Source organism: Nasonia vitripennis (assembly GCF_009193385.2).
Source record: "Nasonia vitripennis strain AsymCx chromosome 2 unlocalized genomic scaffold, Nvit_psr_1.1 chr2_random0006, whole genome shotgun sequence".
NCBI lineage: Eukaryota > Metazoa > Arthropoda > Insecta > Hymenoptera > Pteromalidae > Nasonia > Nasonia vitripennis.
In genome coordinates, this window is record NW_022279613.1 from 448,555 (window position 1) to 469,351 (window position 20,797).

At 37.9% G+C, this 20,797-nt stretch overlaps 1 protein-coding gene and 2 long non-coding RNA genes across 6 annotated transcripts in view; 1 reads left to right on the forward strand and 2 right to left on the reverse strand.

The window, feature by feature from the left end:
- Pgam5 (phosphoglycerate mutase family member 5) overlaps positions 1-20,797 on the reverse strand; it is a 175,836-nt gene that overhangs the window by 151,122 nt on the left and 3,917 nt on the right.
- LOC116416460 lies at positions 13,234-16,603 on the reverse strand. Its single transcript, XR_004226876.2, has 4 exons — positions 16,277-16,603; positions 15,689-16,053; positions 15,377-15,500; positions 13,234-13,658 (listed from the first exon to the last, which is right to left on the reverse strand). It is a non-coding gene; the product is annotated as an uncharacterized LOC116416460 (long non-coding RNA).
- On the forward strand, positions 19,659-20,498 carry LOC116416461. The gene is made up of 2 exons (XR_004226877.1): positions 19,659-20,196; positions 20,292-20,498. It is a non-coding gene; the product is annotated as an uncharacterized LOC116416461 (long non-coding RNA).

Here is a 20,797-nt window from a genome sequence, read left to right on the forward strand (position 1 = left end):
TTTATAATGAGTTTCATTGTAGCTATTTTGAAATCGACTCAAATAATTTACACTATAACTAATATCTCATCTTGTTCCAGAGTTTATATATAATAGTGCTCCTATGAGATTTCTATATTTTGTATCACTTGATGCTGTTTGTGCGGATTCTAGACTTAAATTTTGTTCCATCGGTGTTTTAAATAGTTTACTATTTTCAATATTATATTGTCTAGCTAATGACTCTATGTAATTACTTTGGTCCATTGTCATCTTACAATTTTTATAATCATAATTAATATTTATTCCTAAATAAGTCTTTCATTGAAAATTTTTGTGACAATTCAGTTTTAATCACATCGTTTTTCTGCAAATCAAAAGATCATCAACGTGTAGAATTAAGTAAATTGTTTCGCTATTCTCACATTTTGTGTACAAACAATAATCGCTTACACTTATTTTAAATTCTAATTTTTGCATATATTTGTCGAAACATTCATACCAAGCTCTCGGGCTTTCTCGCAGTCCATACAACGCTTTTTTAAGTTTATACACTTTTTTGGTGTTATCACTGTAACCTAAAGGTTGTTTTACAAATACTTCTGATTTTATTTTTCCATTCAGGGATGCGGTTTCAACATCCATCTGTATAATCATTAAATCGTTTTCAAAACAATATGACAATAGTAAATTTAATATTTGAATTTTAGCTACTGGAGAATACAAGTCTTCCAGTACTTCTCTTTGTTGAAAACCTCGTACAACTAATCTCGCTTTTTTATGATTATCAGATTTATTTGTAAATACCCATTTTAAATCTAAAATTTTCTTATCTTTCGGCTTTTCTATTAATTGCTAGGTTTTATTTTTATTTAAACAATTTATTTCTTTTATATTAAATAGTTATAGCCTCTTTCAATAAATCACAATCATGTATACATTTAATATAACAATTTATATTAAATAGTTATAGCCTCTTTCCATAAATCACAATCATTTCCCTGTAAAGCTTCTTCGTAAGTTTTCAGGCTGTCTGCGCTTACAATGTTTACGTAAATATAATATGAATCGGATTGACCATATCTATCCGGTTTCTTTTTTTCGCGTTATGACCTTCGCAGTTCAATTTCTTGATCATCAATTTTCTCATCTGATTTATTACTTGGTTTTCTCTCTTTCTTATTTTCATTTACAACATTTTCTTCGATTTCGTTTGATTCAGAGTTTTCATTTATATTAATGTCGGATTTATAATCACTCTGATCATCACCTTTAAATCCAATTAAATTTTCATTTTTGATAAAGTCAACATGTGTAACTATTATTTTTCCATTTACCAAAACTCTGTATCCAACGTTTCATAGCCTACGAGTATACCTATGTCAGCTTTTCTATCCCATTTTGATTGTCTTTTTATTTCTGGAACTCTAACAAATACTTTACTCCCGTATAATTTCAGATTACTAATGTTTCTCTTTTTCCCAAAAAATATTACAAACGGAGTTTTATTTGACTTGTATTTGTTATTGTTCTATTTTTTATATTCGCTGCGGCTTTTATAATTTCTGGCCAATACTTAATATTTAATTTCGAATCATACAGTAAACATCTCGCTGAGTTCATTATTGTCCTATTATAGCGCTCTGCTGTTGCGTTCAGCTCGTGTACATACGGTGGACATGGTTCTACTATTATTCCCTTTTTACTACATAATTAAACATGTTTTTATTCATATATTCTCTACCATTATCACACCTTAATCTTTTAATTTTCTTTTTAATTAAATTTTGAACTTTATTTATATTATCTAAAAAATAATTGTACACTTCATTCTTTGATTTTATCGTATATACTAAAGCGAATTTACTAAAATCATCTATAAAAGTCAAGAAATACTTAGATCCATCAAAACCTTTATTTTTATGTGGCTCATTTAAATCTGTGTGAACTAACTCTAATATTCCATTTGCACCACTAGGATTATTTTGGAATGGAAAATTAGGCATTTTATTTTGTATGCACGTTTCACATTTTAGCATTACATTTTCGAAACTTTTTGGCATTCCTTTAACTAATTTTTCTTTGCACATTGTAAAATTCTACCATCTCCGACTTTAACATTAACCCATTAAAAACCGTATTTTTTCTTTTGTCGATCACAATTGTTTATAACAAATTATTTAAACAAATAACCCAAAATGTTATAATTTTGCAAAACTGAATGCGGATATCGATTCTACGGGCAAAAACACGACAAAAACCTCAGTAACGTTTTTTTGTCAGAGTTCAATTTGTTAGTGTAAAATAAGGATAAACAATCGAGCGCAAAGTAGTAAAAGTTTCAATAAGTTTCCGAGTTATGAACCCAATTATGGCACAGTGCCGTGATCTTCTTTGTGTTTTCTGCAAATAGGTTTGCAACATTTCGTACAGAACCATTCAGTTCTCGTCGAACACGTACCTATCCCGCATTTTTTCATACTTCCTTGTTTCATGATGAGTTCTGAAGAATTTTCAGGCTTCCTCTTTTCCCTGGGAATACGTACTGATGATAGCTTCTGAATGTAATATTCACAAACTTCTTGAACAATATTTTTGGAACCTTTCTTTTTATCCGGATGGAGTTTATTGTAAATCACCGTAGCGTTCGCTAAAGATGCTTGAATAAGTCGCATAAAAAGACACCATGTCCATTTTTTACCTCTTATCGAAGGCATCAGAGCATTACAGTGTTGATCGTGGAAATCGACACCACCCATGTGTTGATTGTACATGAAAAAAGAATGGAATTTTTCGACGATTCCTGCCATCTTTGCATCGCCACTTTCGGTTCATCCCCATATTTAGTTGAGAGAATCGATACGGGTTTGGAATTCATTACCGTAATGAAATTCAACCCTGAATTTGCTTCATGCTTAGAAATAGTGGTTCCTCTTTCAGCTTTTTTGGCATTTCGACCTTCTCTTTCACGCGATTCTGCCGGACAGTGCCTGTTGATGATAAACCATTTTTCTTCAAATGTATCCTTAGGTCTGGATTAGAGAAAAAGTTGTCAAAGTATACGTGGTACTTACTCAAATCTTCTTTTTCGGTTCCTTCTAACAAAGTAGAAAGTAATTGTATTACTACTCTTGAACCCAATCCAACAGAAGCTAAAACATTTTGTGTGTTATTCCATGATTTACCTGTGTAAATATCGAAGTCATAGATGTATCCATCAGAAGAACAAAGTGCCCACATCTTTATTCCAAACCTGATAGGCTTATTCCTGATACACTGCTTGATACCAAATCTACCGAAATATTTCACAATTACCTCATCTACCGATAGGTTCTAGTCGAAGAAACCGAATTGCATGCAATTCTCACGGAACATGTCATACATCGTTCTTACTTTCCAAACTTTGTCAGTTGGATTTTCATCTTGATGTTTGTAAAATCGAATATTCTTCTTGATGGTAACAAATTTATTTCTCGTCATAAGTTCGGTAATGATTGGACACTCTAGGATTCGTTTTGTTGACCAATAATCATAAAGACGTTTTCTAGAATTGAAAATAGTAATCATTATGATTACAATAAATCTTTCTAGATCATTTTTAGACAAATCGAAATGATTCTCAGCAGTAGCTTCCACAACATGATTCTTCATCGATTCCGAGAAGAATAACTCGAATAATTCTAAGGAATTTTTAAAAAACAATGGAGAAATAGCTGACAGATTGGAGTTGTCCTCGATATCAGGAGATATATTATCCAGAGTATCATCTTCCCAATCGTAAATATGATTCGGCTCCAACAATTTTTGAGTATTTGTGTAAGTACTTTTCACATGTTTGTAAGAACCTGTAGGAAGATCATGAGATGTTATATCTTCTTCTAGATCAACATCCGAATCTCCATCTGAACTTTCATGATCAACAGGAACAAATGCTATATCAACATATTGATCTTCGTCAATGTCAGAATCCTCAACTAAATCAGGTAGATCCCTAACTCTCCGTCTCGACATTGTCAATTGCGTTATCGACACAGAATAATGTGATCTATTTTTATGAAAAGTTCTATTCCTAAAGTCTCGTTTCGAAAGATAATTTTTTTTTTCAGTTGATGTACCACCGTTAGCCTGCCACTCAAACGTGATCTCTAACACGGAAGGTTTTGAAAAAAAAAAGCTCATCCAATTGTAGCATGCAACACTACTGTATTCCGCAGGTCTACATCTAAGACGGATGAGAAGGATGATTTACATGTGAAAAGTTTGTTCCTGTTTTAGACTAACAAATTGAACTCTGACAAAAAAACGTTACATAGATTTTTGTCGTGTTTTTGTCCGTAGAATCGATATCCGCATTCAGTTTTGCAAAATTACGACATTTTGGGTCATTTGTTTAAATAATTTGTTACAAACAATTGTAATCGACAAAAGAAAAAACACGGGTATTTTATTTTTTTGGATTTTTTTGGTATTTTATTATGCAAAGGATGGCACAGTTCGTTTCTCCATAACTCTGCCAGATTTTGCCTGGTTTTTAATGGGTTAATAGGCTTTTTCAGAATTATACTCTCAGAAAAATATGTTATTATTTATAATGTGGTCTGAACATCCACTATCTAAAATCCACTTGATTTTACCCCTATCGCAATTATACACTACGGTTTCGCTTTTACCGTCATTTTTCTTTTCTACCTGTGTTAAAAATGTTCCTGTTTCGTCCTCTTGATAACCTTCGTTATATGTATACCTTGCGTCGTGTTGACTCGTTCCGTCTACATGTGGTTGCCAGCCTCTGCCTCGTTTGCGTTGATCATAACCTCGTCCGCGTTGACTATAACCTCGTCCGTGTTGGCCATAATCTCTGCCTCGCTGTTACTGTGCACCTCCTGTCCACTGCATTCCTCCGTTGGCTTCTTCTTTCCACGGATTTGTACACGCTCTTAGATGACATTTCTTTCTGCAGCCAAAACACTTTGAATCTTTTCTTTCAGCTTTAAATACGTTCGGCTTTTTATTGCCGCTATCGTTCGGGCTTCGAGTTTCCCACATTTAAATTTTATTTTTCAGAAATTCACACGTGCGATCACTTTTTTGCATTGAATCTATTAAGTCACCAACATAGCTTAATGATTTTGGTAGAGTTTTTAACATGTAGTCTAATTTTTATCGTTCGGTTACTTTTGCCCCGGCACTTTTCAATTCGTTTATCACTTTTTCAAATTCTATGAAGAATGTAGACAAATCTTTATAATCTTTCAACTTCATTCGGTCTATCTTGTTTCGTATGCATATTTGCAATGCTGTCGACTTTTTCAAATACATTTTGTCGAATTGATTCATAATTTCTAATGCCGTATGCTCTTTTCCAACAAATTCTAACTGTTAATTTGTAATACTACAATATATGTAGTTCATTACCTTGAGATTCTTCACATTTCACCCAGTCTGATCTTCAGATTGTAACTTTTCTTTTGTTGCTGGTTGATCGCACTTTTTCCACTTTAAATATAGCAGGATTCTCTTTTTCAAAATATTATAATCTTTACCGTCAAATATATGACATGTTAAATCATCAGTTTTCGACATTTTTGTCTCTCGTAGTTTCACTTTTATTTTCAAAAATATATTTTTTCAGTATCCAGGTTTTCTTAATCTGTAATTTTATTGGCTGGTCTAACTTCACTGTATTTATTTCAAGCTTCTCACAATTTTCTTCTTTCACTATTACTTCACTACCATCAACACGTGGGTACATAACCTCACTAACATTTCAACCAATTTCTCCTACCATGTTAATAAATGAGGGATTTGGTGCAATAAATAATATCACCCATTATTCCTGTGGACCCTTTAGGTTAGTGCTGTACCTTTATTTAATACTCATTGTTGGAGATTACAGTTATATCGTCGGATACGCACAACATGTGCTCGGGCTCACTACATAGCCATCTAACGCTCTCGGCGGTCGAGCTGCTTCTCTGCTCTATACTCACGCTCTCGCTCTATATCTATAGTTACCGCTTCCGCGCGCTAGTCTATCCTGCTTGCTATAGTCGCGCACGCATGCCTGCTCAGATACTCTATATAGTGTGTACGGATAGTAGCATATAAACTACTCATATCGCAACAAATGTAAATATTTGTATTTATCAAATATAGAAGTAAATAGTGTCGCGGTCGCCGCAGGCTTTTTAAACTCGCCTTCTTGGCGCTACCGCGCCACTTGATACCTTCAATTTTAGAGGTAATGTTCGATTAAAATAAGCTAGAATGAAAAAGGACTTCTGCAGTTGCTTATTTTTTCAAAATTTTCAAGTTTTTAAAATTAAATTTTTTTTTAATTTTTCCGAAATTTTTTGGATTGTTCTAAAAAAATTTCTATTTTTCAAAAAATTGAACAATTTTTCAAGAAATGTAACAATTTTTCAAGAAATTTAACAATTTTTAAAATCAAACATTTTTCTCCCGCATTTGCGGGAATAATAGTACATTATGCGACAAGGGAATAAAGTCGTTCTTTATTCCTGCGGGTAGGTTTACTGTAATCAGTAAACACCCGAGGAAATAATCAACTTTAGTCCCGTGTTGCTTATAGAACTTTATTCACGACTTGACTGTGTAGCCACTTTGTTTCCTTGAAAAGTGGGACTTACGTCACTACAAATCAAATTTTCAAAAGTTTCCAAACAAAAAGATAGAGGGCGCTCTTAAACTGGCTGGTTGTGCTTTGCCACTGCTCCGACTAATTTTAAATTTAAAATATTTTTTTCACGGTTCTGGAGCGAAATACATTCTGTGTTGTGCGCGCGGATGCCTCTTTGGGGCTCCTAGACATTATTTTCGGCCGTTTGTCAGGTGATTGTGGAAAATCACGCCGATTTTCCTCCGACGACCGCGCGCCACGTGGCCGCTCACCATAGCCCGCCTGCCGTGTTTAAAGTGCTTTAGCTGAATTGTGCGGATATTAGCTTTCTGAGTTCTGCGCTCAGATCAGCAGTAACGTCTCCAGCATCAGTAAATTGCTTTCTGACATCTCAGACCTTAAATCTAGAATTCAGGCGGTGAAGGACTTGGCTCGTCAGAAGTCATTTAGGGCTGGCAGTGCATTGTGGCCTTCTACCTCAGGCCAGGACAACAATAATGCTGACCCTCCATCTGCACCTCAGCTTGCTGATGACTTGGTGGGGAGCTCCAGGAGCGTTTGTCTCGCTCATGCAATGTTTTGTTCTACAACGTGATCGTGGATTCTTCCCCTGATCTGGATAAGGTTAAGCAATGCGTGGTCCAGATCTCTAACATCAATCTGGCTAATCTTTCTATAAGATGATTCCCCAGACCATCGGCTCGAAGCCCGGTACCTCCTATCCTGGTCAGATTTGGGTCTCAGTTTGAAGCTCTGAGAGTTGTGAGAAATCGAAAACGAATTGCTGGTGGTATGGAGGTTGCTGCTTACCATGCTCGACTTCAGAGAGAGCAGTTTAAGAGGCTTTGTGTTGAGGCTGACACTCACAACAGGGCAAATCCGGACTCGAAGAAGGTTGTTCGTTATATCCATGGGACGCCTCCCCTGGTGGATGCTAGGGTGAGCTCTAGCAGAAGTTTCAAAAAACTAGGCAGCAGAGAGTCAGCTGAGGAAGAGAGAATCCTGTTATACTATCAGAATGCTCACTCGGTTAGTAGCCATGCTAAAGTGTCTTTATTTAAATCTAACTTCTACCAACTCTCTTCCCTTCCTCACATTATTATTCTAACGGAAACATGGCTTCAACCGGACTTTGCTTCCAGCGAGCTTGGCCTGAAGAACTACAGCGTATTCAGACGTAATAGGAATCTGCCTGCTTATGCTGTCTCACGTGGAGGTGGTGTGCTTATTGCTGTCAAGAGCTCTATTCCAGCGTTGAAAGTGGCTGTGGATTCCACAACTGAGCAGCTGTTCGTACAACTTCCTTCCAGGAGGCTCATATTGGGTGCTTGTTATTTCCAGCCAAGGTCTGACTGCACTCTATTCAAGGAGCACTCCTTGTGTGTTGAGCAGCTATCGCTAAAATTCAAGGATCACAAATTTGTCATTGCAGGTGACTTTAACCTTCCACATCTGTCCTGGAATGCTGAACCGCTGACCTTCAAGGCTACTTCCTATATAGAGCCAAATCAGAGGTCATCTGCTGAGTGTATCTGCTCCACATACTCTTCACTGAATCACACCCAGCACCTGCCTTCTCTGGATAGCAAGGGCTACTCGCTCGACCTGCTGTTCGCGCCTGATGGACTTGTATCTTCACTGGATCTTCAAGACCACATTCTTCTTCCTGACTCTAATCACGCCGCTTGTCTCTTGGAAATCGCTTCGCCTTGCGCACCTAGTTAAATTTGTAATGTTCGCAAACGTAATTTTTATGCGGCTGATTATAGCGCAATTAATCGCTCGCTACATCTTGTAAATTGGGATGCTGTCCTCGAGGGGGGGGGGGGTGATATTGACTCAATTGTTGATCGCTTCTATGATAATGTAAATAGTATTATTGAGAGTCATAGTCCCTTTCTCGAGGCAGCGTTTTGATACCTATCCCGGTTGGTACGACGCTGAGCTCATTGCTGCGATTTGTAATAAGAAAAAGACTCATTGCCTCTGTAAGGAGTCGCGCGATTCCTCGCATCAAATCGTATTTAAGCGCCTGAGAGCTGTTTGTATTCGTATGTCTCGATCTAAGTATCGTGCGTTTATCAATGCCACCTAGGCCAAGATTTAATATATTATTCGGGCTTTCTGGGCGTTTATCAGGGGTCTACGCAGTGAATCAGGTTTGCCATCCAATGTTCGTTTTGGTGAGAGCTATGCGCATGATGACTTGTCAATTTCGAGTGCGTTTTCTTAGCACTTCGCCACGGTTTATACGAGACACAGGGTGGCTGATCTTGCTCGATGCGATGACTTGGAGCCTGTTCCATGCTTTCTCGCTACCCCTCTCAAGGTCCGCTCAATTGTTCACGGTCTTAAGGCCAATGCGAATCCCGGTCCGGATGGCATCCCGACTCACTTCGTAAAATGCCCTAGAGGGACCTATTGTTGGTCTATTCAATAGGATTTTAACGACTGATCATTTTCCTAGCAGGTTTAAACTATCTTATGTCTTGCCTATACACAAGTCAGGAGATAAACATAACGTTGTGAATTATAGGCCCATTTCCATCATCAGCTGTCTACCTAAGGTATTCGATGCCTTAGTGACGGATGAACTAGCTGGTTTTCTTACCCTTCGTTTGGCTGGCCAGCAGCATGGCTTTGTCAGGGGAAGATCTACGCTCACCAATCTCCTTATCTTCAATGACTTTTTATTAGATGCTCTCGCTAAGCATTGGCAGGTTGACGCCTTATACACGGTTATGTCTAAGGCTTTTGATAGGGTCAATCATTCGAGACTGTTGTCGAAGCTTTGGAACTTTGGTGTGCGTGGAGTTCTCCATTCGCTCTTTGCGTTGTACCTATCTGGCCGCTCACAGGCAATCCGAGTCGATCTCGAGTCTCAAACGGATTCGGAATCGCTGCAGTCCGATCTCGATGCCGTGGTCTGAGGAGAATGGCCTGCGCTTGAACATTAACAAATGCAATGTCATATCTTTTCACAGGGGTTCGCTGCCGTTCTTCTTTGGTTATGACATTGGGGGGCGAGCATTGGACAGAGTTGATGTCGACCTTGGAGTCCTTTTTGACACTACACTCACTTTTGGGCTTCACATCGATTATGTGCCTCGAAGGCCAGCAGGCAGATAGATTTTATCAAACGGACTACGTCCGATTTTAAGCATCACCAAGGTTTCTGTTCTATCTGGATTTAAATCGAAAATGAAAAATTCCGTTTTTATTTTCTAATACTCTTTTAATCTTGATTGTATTTCAGTTCCGTAATATTCTATCTCGTTATTTTGTATTTAATTTCATCCTACGTATTACGCAGTATTTGTAAAGGGCTTCTAGTCTGTTTAATTTCTTAATAAATAAATAAATTAACATAATTTTAAAAAGTTTCCAACCGTTTGTTAACGGTTAGCTTATATCGAGGACAATCGTTGGCTTACGGGATTGCCCAATAATTAGTAACCAAGTCATTTTGGTTGGGTTATTTTCTACCAGGGACGTTCGTCATCCATCTTATACTACTAAATTCTACTACTACATTCTTGAGATAAATTACAGCTGTTACTGAATATACTCGTTAGCTAGTAAACAACTGTTGTATGTAAACATGTAAAAATTGCACAAAAATTATTGATTTTTATAGTCGTTCGTTTTTTCTTTAAAAACTTCAGTAAATTTTTTTTTTCAACTGTAACTTTGATATGTTGAACTAACAGTACATTTTAAGTAAGTTAATCATACTAAATTCGTGTTATTTCTGCGTGGGCGCTGTGGGGGTATGTAAATTTTTATAAATAACAAAAATCAACGATTTTTAAGTTATTTTGTGGGGGGGGCCAAGTGGAGGGCGGGGTATAGCCAAAATAACTATATAATATAGGAAGATATAAACCTTGCATAAATATTAACAATTAATAATTTATGAGACTTAAGAATATTTTATTTAATTAAAATTTTATATTTGGTGTTCGTTATAAGAAAGAAATATATCTAACCGAACATATCAAAAATTAGCTCAGGCAGTTAGGCGTTTGACTGGCACACCGGAGACCCAGGTTTGATCCCACCTCAGGTCAATACTTTTATTTTTAATTAACATGGACAATTGTGTCCTTATATACTGCGAGTAGCTGTTGATATTAATAAAGTTGCAAGTAATCGTAATAAACAATAACCAGAATTATTATCAACGCGATAACAACATCGATATTCGCCGCTTATTTCGTGTATAGGCGCGAAACCTGCAAGCTGCTATAAATTCGGTAGTTATGAAAGAGTAGTCATAATAATATAATTTATAAAAATTGGCAAGGAACAAAGTCCGGTGGATAAATAATAGCCCAAATTAACAAAATCAACAGCCTTAAAATATAATACATTGAAAAGCCTTATTTTGTGAATTGTGCGGCTGAAAATTGTCTAAGTTTCGCAGCCAACAAAGCCAGCATTCTGCGGGAATTTCGTTCCGACAGAATGCTGTCATGGCGAGCAGCACTCTCAGCAGGCATTCTGGTAGCACTCTGACAGCGCCAAAAGTTAATAAATTTTGAACACGGGTCGACGGCACAATGCCGTCGTGTAGCTCCTCAAAATGTCGTCATAATGCTGCCATGAGTGCCAACACGGCATGACCGCAAAATGCCGTCATTTTGCCTTTGTTCGTACTGGTGTCATACAGCCGGCACTCATGGCCGTCATTCTGACCCAGATAACAGCGTGCTCTGAAAATGCTGAAAACGTGCCGGCACGAAATGGGCACGCATGACGGTCCACTTGCATCCACACATGAAAGTCATATGACGAGCATATGACCGAGCATTTTGCTTGCTTCCGTGGTGGATCTGTCCAGCACGGGTGCCGATAAAATGCGAGCATAATGCCGTTCGTATGCAGGCATTTTGCGCGCATGTTCCCGATTTCGTGGACGCGTATTTTTCGCACGGCACGGCATGCTCCTCGTATGCAGGCATATGCAGGGGTTCCCCAATAACATCACGTGCTGGGCATTTTTGGGGCATGCGTGCTCGTCACGCGTGCTGTCGATGTGCAGGCAATGTGCCGACATGCGTGGACAAAAATCTTTAAAATTTTTTTCCCGCCACGCTGGACGGCACGTTGGCGGCATAGTGCGAGCACGCGTGCTCAGCACGAGTGCTGTCAATATGACGACACGAAATGTTGGCACATTGGCGACACAAAATGCCGATCCATGGCCGATTTTTCGAACGTTTGCATGCCGGCAATGTGTCAGCATTATGACAGCACCGCGCGCTGCATGCGTTGAGCAATTCGTGAGCATGCGTGCCTCGACACGCGTGCTCGCACAGTGCTGTCATTGTGATGGATTACCGTGCTCCGCGCGAAAATTTGAACCAACACGCGAGACAGCACGTTGGCGGCACGCGCGTGCTGCATGATTTCGGCACTCGTGCCCGCTTTTCGATGGCATTCCAGGAGCACGCGTGCAGACACTTGAAGAAGCTAGGTGCTGGCATGCGTGCTGCATGCGTGCGGCACAGGTGCATCATATACGGGGCATTTGGACGACACGCGTGCGCATCTTTTAAAATTCGGCTAAGTCCCGAGACCGATAATTGTTTATGGAAAAAACAGCTTCAGGGCGCTGTGTACTATCAAAATGATTTAATTACGAGTTGTACCCTATGATAGATGATTGCTCAAACGTACATCAGTTTAAAAATTACTATTTTCACAATTAAAATTTGATTAATGTAACACATCCTCTTGACGTGCCGCACGTCGTGCTGTCACTGTGCCATCCAGTTGCTGTCTCGACATGCGTCCTAGGGCGTCTGTACGCAACGGCACAGAGACTGCACAGCGACAGCACGCGTGCCGCGTGCTCAGAATGTTGCATTATTAATAATTATGGACTTTAATTAGTAAAGAGCATACATTTATTACTTTTTTTATTCTCTCCAAACCGAATTACATTTAAACATTATTTTATTACATAATTCTAATTATTAGCGATAATTATTAGGTGCAATTGTGCATCAAATTGTAAGAAGAGTTGTGGCTCAGAGGCTAGAGCTTCGGACTTCTGATCCAAAGATCGTGAGTTCCAGCCCTACACCCGGCAGATTTTTTTTTCTTACATAAAATTTTTTTTATACTATATAACAAAATTTATTAATTATTTATGATGTAGATGCTTAGTTATGCGTTCTAACTAATTTTTATTTAGCGTTATTTTTATATGCGATAAAATCGCTCCCCGCCGGCCATATGCCTGCATACGAGGAGCATGCCGTGCCGTGCGAAAAATACGCGTCCACGAAATCGGGAACATGCGCGCAAAATGCCTGCATACGAACGGCATTATGCTCGCATTTTATCGGCACCCGTGCTGGACAGATCCACCACGGAAGCAAGCAAAATGCTCGGTCATATGCTCGTCATATGACTTTCATGTGCGGATGCAAGTGGACCGTCATGCGTGCCCATTTCGTGCCGGCACGTTTTCAGCATTTTCAGAGCACGCTGTTATCTGGGTTCGTGCGGGCATAATGCGAGCACTTTTCCGGAAAATCCGGAAATGCGTGCTCGCATTTACTGGAGGCCGAGCCTCGCAAATAAATGATCGAGACAGATGAGGATTGTAGGTAATTAATATGTATGATTTATTAAAACATTAATATAAATAAATAAATACAATTGAAATAATAAAACTATAGCGCAGTACAAATATAAAAATATAACAATGATATCGAATAATATATACATAACAATTTTTGAGCTTTGATCAATCTAATATAATGATAACAAGAATAATAATAATATTAATAAACGAACAATATTAAATAATAAAATAAAGCAGTTGAAAATTGGACGACTCCTGGAGGCGAGGAAAACAATCGGCACACTTCCTTGTTATTATTGTTGACTTTGCTGCTGCCGCTGCAAATAAATATAAAACAGATTTAAATTTGTAATTGAATAAATTATAAACGCTAGATAATATACTTATCTATAAAGATAATCCTAATTTTGACGCATATTCCTGGCTGCGCTTCTGATGGTGCTTAAATTTAAAAATAAAAATAATGATTAATATTTTTGGGTGAGAGGGGCCCCGACCACCGCCCCTCTCCGTGAAGCTCGACCACAGCATCAGCTCCTCCGACGCTCCCTGATCTTTTTTGATTTAAAAATATACAAAAATAATAAAGCACTAAATAAATAAATAAATAAATAGAGATATAGAAATATTAACAATATCTATACATCTTTGAAAAGTAAAAGATCAGAGAGCGTTCAATAATATTTGTAAATAGATTATTAAAATCATTTAGAACAAAAAGTCCCTGAAGCATTTTTGTTCCCAAGTCACTGGATTTTGAAAAAAATTACTCTATACCAATCACATGTTTATACCATCATCTTTCTCTATCTCAAGATCTATTGACTTTAGAAGAAAAATACTTGAGGGACTTTTTATTCTAAATCATTGAAATAATCTATTCGAAAATTTAAAATGATTCTAGACCTCAAATTAAAAAAGTTCAAAATGGCTGCCAATTGCCGATGAATGAAGTTTTTCAAAAAATGACATTTTCAATAATTCTAAGAGTACTTATAGGTTGATATTGTTATTCTAAACAAAAAAGATCTCTTTCAATTTTGCTCTACATTGAATAGATTTAGAGATAAGTTCACATTTTGTATCTCAGTTATAGTCATTAGCGTAGAGTCACTTTTATCTAAATACGAGTATGGATCTCTAGGCAAAGACTAAAAAATAACAGAGTTAATCGAATATATATGATTTATCTTGTTGTACATGATTTATCTAATATATGTTCAGAATTGAAACACAATGGTTTATCAAAATCAAGAAACCCGGGTGCTGCCTTTCTGGTAAACATGTATTCAAGATGCATTGAAATAAAATGTGGCACGGTAATAAGTTGTGTAATTACATTTGAAAACTGTGTACAAAATTTGATATCTCTATTTAAAAAATTAATGACTTTTTACTGACATCATGTCTGCCCAGAGATCATTATTGTCAATAAAAAGTCAATGATTACTAAAATAGAGATGTGTAAATTTGCATACATGTTTTAAAAGCAAATTTACAACTAATTACCATGATACATTTTATTTTAATGCAATCTACATATATGCTTACCTGAAAAGCCACACCCGGCTTTTTTCTTTTTGACAATAAATTGAAACATGATATATCATATGAAGTCTTATATCAACTTTTGAACTGTACAATGTAATAAAATGTTATAAAGAAAGTCTCAGATGTTAAGATATCTTGTATAACACTATATCTTACAATTCCTTGTCGAAAAGGCAAAAGCCGGGTGTGGCTATTCAGGTAAGAATATACATAGAATTCATTGAAATAAAATGTGGCACGGTAATAAGTTGTGTAATTACATTTAAAAACTGTCTACAAAATTTGACATCTCTATTTAAAAATCAATCACTTTGTGTTGGCAATATGTCTCTCCAGAGATCATTATTGTCCAAAAACCATCTATTATTATTAAAATAAATATTTATAATTTTCTACTGATACTTTAACAGTACTTTGAAAAGTAATTACTGTGACACATTTTATTTAAATGCATTCAGAGCAGATGTTTATCTGACAAGCTACACCCGGGTTCGACCTATCAGACTTAGACTTTGAAAATGTTTTATCACTAAAACTCTCTTACTAGCTGGGACTTTGATAAAGAGAAGTTACTTGATTTTAGTAAATAAATAAACATCCTAGCTTACTTTTTGCTATTCCAACTATATTGGTGAGTACGGTGAGCTGAACCTGTCGAAGTACCTCAGAAGCAAGCTGCAATTCTTATCTTCCGCTGAGTGGCTGTTGTTGTCTGTGGTTTTTTTCAGCTAACTATAAACACAATTTTATATTAGAAAAAGTATTTGGAAGACGGTTGAGAAGAATAAATAGGAAATGTTTATAGGAAATCATTGAGTGAATTAGGAAATGTTGCAGGGACAGGTTTAAAATAAATAAAGAATTATACAATTAAATATTAAATTAATAATTAAACAGAAATTAGGATGTATCCTACTTACCTTTATATAATATTCTAGGAACCGCAGGTGCTGTGGTGTGGTAGATGGTCCAGACGATGGTGTGGTAGACAATATTAGGCTCGAAAATAGAAAGTATAAGAAAGAATGAGTAAAGTCTATATGAACTATTGTTGTAATGAGAAATAATGAAAGAAAAGTAATCAAGTTGCAGGATGGAGTGTATGAAACAGAAAATATATGTAGTGTAAGCTGCCTGACAAACTCAATGTCCAGGTGCAGTCGAAGAAGACGAGGCTTCCAGGACCTGTTGAGCAGCCCCTCTCTAGCTGGAGATGGACGCAAGCGAGGGTCGACGATCAACAGCTTCCTCAGGAAACGCGGCAAGATTCTTCGACTATCCGGGTCTGATAAAAAAAAGCAAATGAATGTACCAAAATTTTGTTGCTGAACTAATAATTATTGAAAGAATGGTACATGTAGCCATAATGACTGTAAAATATTTGCACAAAAGTTGCATTAATAAGGCATTGACAAAGAAATCGTCTCCGCGAACGATTTTTCTAACCTCACTTTTACCGCACGACAATTACTTGATTAATAAATAACAAAATTATAGCTCTAACTTACCTAATTGAGTTGATTAAGCAATAACACAAGTGATTATCCAAGTTTGCAGAAACAATTGTTGATATTCAACGATTATTCAGCGAACGAAGTTTTTTGCTGTTAACGAGGGAAATCATCAAAGCAAAAAGTAATATACTTTGTTGCGTTTCCCGCTTAATTAACTATAGTACAATGACAGAGACAACGGAAAATCACATATATAGTGCACGTATCGCGCGGCGCGAATTCAAACGTACTATTCAAACTTTTGAAAACGATTACAATTAAATTATTTAATTATTAGGTAGTTGTATTGACACATGCAAAGAAAACAATAGCATTGTGCATAATAAATAATAACGTTGATATAAATAAATAAATAAAAATCGAAATGTATGCAGTGCATTAATGCGATATATAATAATGAATATACGTATTCACATACGTGGTAAACAATTAATGCATAAGCAAATAAATTTGCATTAAGTTTTAGATAAACAAATAATAATATGAATCGTTTACTTTCATAATAACTATTATGCGTATATAATGCAATGGGTAGATCGCATATATATATATATATATATATATATATATATATATATATATATATATATATATATACAATTTATCGAGTTGCATTATTGTTAGGAGTGTATATATATGTACAAAAATACATATAAACACAGATATTTGTAGTTGCATTGCAAACAATGTTTTTTTATACTATTTTAATGGCCCAAATTAACCTGTAAAATCATTGAAAATGGAACATTTAAAAATTTGGCACATGTGCCGAGGATGTGTTACATTAATCAAATTTTAATTGTGAAAATAGTAATTTTTAAACTGATGTACGTTTGAGCAATCATCTATCATAGGGTACAACTCGTAATTAAATCATTTTGATAGTACACAGCGCCCTGAAGCTGTTTTTTCCATAGACAATTATCGGTCTCGGGACTTAGCCGAATTTTAAAAGATGCGCACGCGTGTCGTCCAAATGCCCCGTATATGATGCACCTGTGCCGCACGCATGCAGCACGCATGCCAGCACCTAGCTTCTTCAAGTGTCTGCACGCGTGCTCCTGGAATGCCATCGAAAAGCGGGCACGAGTGCCGAAATCATGCAGCACGCGCGTGCCGCCAACGTGCTGTCTCGCGTGTTGGTTCAAATTTTCGCGCGGAGCACGGTAATCCATCAAAATGACAGCACTGTGCGAGCACGCGTGTTGAGGCACGCATGCTCACGAATTGCTCAACGCATGCAGCGCGCGGTGCTGTCATAATGCTGACACATTGCCGGCATGCAAACGTTCGAAAAATCGGCCATGGATCGGCATTTTGTGTCGCCAATGTGCCAACATTTCGTGTCGTCATATTGACAGCACTCGTGCTGAGCACGCGTGCTCGCACTATGCCGCCAACGTGCCGTCCAGCGTGGCGGGAAAAAAATTTTAAAGATTTTTGTCCACGCATGTCGGCACATTGCCTGCACATCGACAGCACGCGTGACGAGCACGCATGCCCCAAAAATGCCCAGCACGTGATGTTATTGGGGGCGGCACTCATGGCCGTCATTCTGACAAAGTTTCGTGCCGTCGCAATGTGAGCACGGCCAAAATGTCAACATTATGACTTCCCGAATGGCAGGAAAAAAAAATTGTTGAAAATTCCAGCGAAAGATGTCTTGGGGACGTCACAATGACGGCACGAGCGGCCAGCGTGCGTGAATCCAAAATGCCCGGCACGCGATGTTATCGGGAACAATTTTTTTTCCTGCCATTCGGGAAGTCATAATGTTGACATTTTACATTATGACTACTCTTTCTGCATGACTACCGAATTATTATAGCAGCCTGCCAGTTTCGCGACTTACACGAAATAAGCGGCGAATATCAATGTCGTTAAACGCGTTAATAATAATTTTGGTAATTGTTTATTACAATAACTTGCAACTTTATTAACATCAGGGTTCGATCCCCGTTAGGGTTTTATTTTTTTTTTGTTTTTTCTTAATTTAAGTGCCGGCACGATGCTTGCACCGCGTGCCAGCATTGTGCTGAGCACAATGCCGTCATTTTCGGGTCATGGAGCAGAGGCCCCAATAACATCACGTGCTGGGCATTTTTCGGGCATGCGTGCTCGTCACGCGTGCTGTCGATGTGCAGGCAATGTGCCGACATGCGTGGACAAAAATCTTTAAAATTTTTTTCCCGCCACGCTGGACGGCACGTTGGCGGCATAGTGCGAGCACGCGTGCTCAGCACGAGTGCTGTCAATATGACGACACGAAATGTTGGCACATTGGCGACACAAAATGCCGATCCATGGCCGATTTTTCGAACGTTTGCATGCCGGCAATGTGTCAGCATTATGACAGCACCGCGCGCTGCATGCGTTGAGCAATTCGTGAGCATGCGTGCCTCGACACGCGTGCTCGCACAGTGCTGTCATTTTGATGGATTACCGTGCTCCGCGCGAAAATTTGAACCAACACGCGAGACAGCACGTTGGCGGCACGCGCGTGCTGGATGATTTCGGCACTCGTGCCCGCTTTTCGATGGCATTCCAGGAGCACGCGTGCAGACACTTGAAGAAGCTAGGTGCTGGCATGCGTGCTGCATGCGTGCGGCACAGGTGCATCATATACGGGGCATTTGGACGACACGCGTGCGCATCTTTTAAAATTCGGCTAAGTCCCGAGACCGATAATTGTCTATGGAAAAAACAGCTTCAGGGCGCTGTGTACTATCAAAATGATTTAATTATGAGTTGTACCCTATGATAGATGATTGCTCAAACGTACATCAGTTTAAAAATTACTATTTTCACAATTAAAATTTGATTAATGTAACACATCCTCTTGACGTGCCGCACGTCGTGCTGTCACTGTGCCGTCCAGTTGCTGTCTCGACATGCGTCCTAGGGCGTCTGTACGCGACGGCACAGAGACTGCACAGCGACAGCACGCGTGCCGCGTGCTCAGAATGTTGCATTATTAATAATTATGGACTTTAATTAGTAAAGAGCATACATTTATTACTTTTTTTATTCTCTCCAAACCGAATTACATTTAAACATTATTTTATTACATAATTCTAATTATTAGCGATAATTATTAGGTGCAATTGTGCATCAAATTGTAAGAAGAGTTGTGGCTCAGAGGCTAGAGCTTCGGACTTCTGATCCAAAGATCGTGAGTTCCAGCCCTACACCCGGCAGATTTTTTTTTCTTACATAAAATTTTTTTTATACTATATAACAAAATTTATTAATTATTTATGATGTAGATGCTTAGTTATGCGTTCTAACTAATTTTTATTTAGCGTTATTTTTATATGCGATAAAATCGCTCCCCGCCGGCCATATGCCTGCATACGAGGAGCATGCCGTTCCGTGCGAAAAATACGCGTCCACGAAATCGGGAACATGCGCGCAAAATGCCTGCATACGAACGGCATTATGCTCGCATTTTATCGGCACCCGTGCTGGACAGATCCACCATGGAAGCAAGCAAAATGCTCGGTCATATGCTCGTCATATGACTTTCATGTGCGGATGCAAGTGGACCGTCATGCGTGCCCATTTCGTGCCGGCACGTTTTCAGCATTTTCAGAGCACGCTGTTATCTGGGGGTACCTGGACGTCACGCGTGGCCCATTCCGAGCAGTCTCGGTGCCGTCATTCGGCCGACATCATGTTATCGGGGCTGTGCCAGACTGTGCCACACTGTGCAGTATTACGCTAAACTATTCCGTTTTGTGCTAAACTGTACCTAAACTTAAACAAAACGCTGAAACGATATTTTTATTTTGAAAAATTAGAATTGTGCCATGCTGTGCGATACTGTGCCATACTGAGTCAAGCTATATTACCAAATGTTCAAATTGGTATATATGTAGCACAGTGTGGTACAGCTCCCTATTGATAAATCTCAGGTGAGATCTCACATGAGATATCAAGTGAGATCTCACCTGAGATCTCATGACAAAATTTCATCTGACCAAGTGCTTGAATTAACTAATTTCCGCAGCTGAAAAAAGTTCCATGGGAAAAAATCTACTTGTAGAACCGTGTTTTTTATGCGTTTCAGACGATTTTTTATTGGCTAAATGTACATTTTGAAAGATTTACATTACCATAATAATTTACGCGTACTTGTATGTATTGTTCATTGTTAAATGATAATAATAAGTTTGTTATGTTAAGTATAAATATACAATTATTATTACATTCTCTACATTGATGTTGACTGACTTATCAAACATGGTCTGCCAATCATATTTTATTTTTTTATAGGAACTACATATTCATCTAAACTGGTCTCTAAATCATGCTTTTAAATATAAATTATTTAATTATTTTATAAATACTGCTTGCTTATCTTGTAAAAATGAATGAAGACATACAACATAACATGTGTAACTATAAACGACAATGTAAATTTAACTATATAGATGCTATGTGTATGTAAGATCAAGCTGGCTCAGCGGTAGGACACTTGCTTCATAACGTCAAGGTCCCACTCTGGTTCAACTC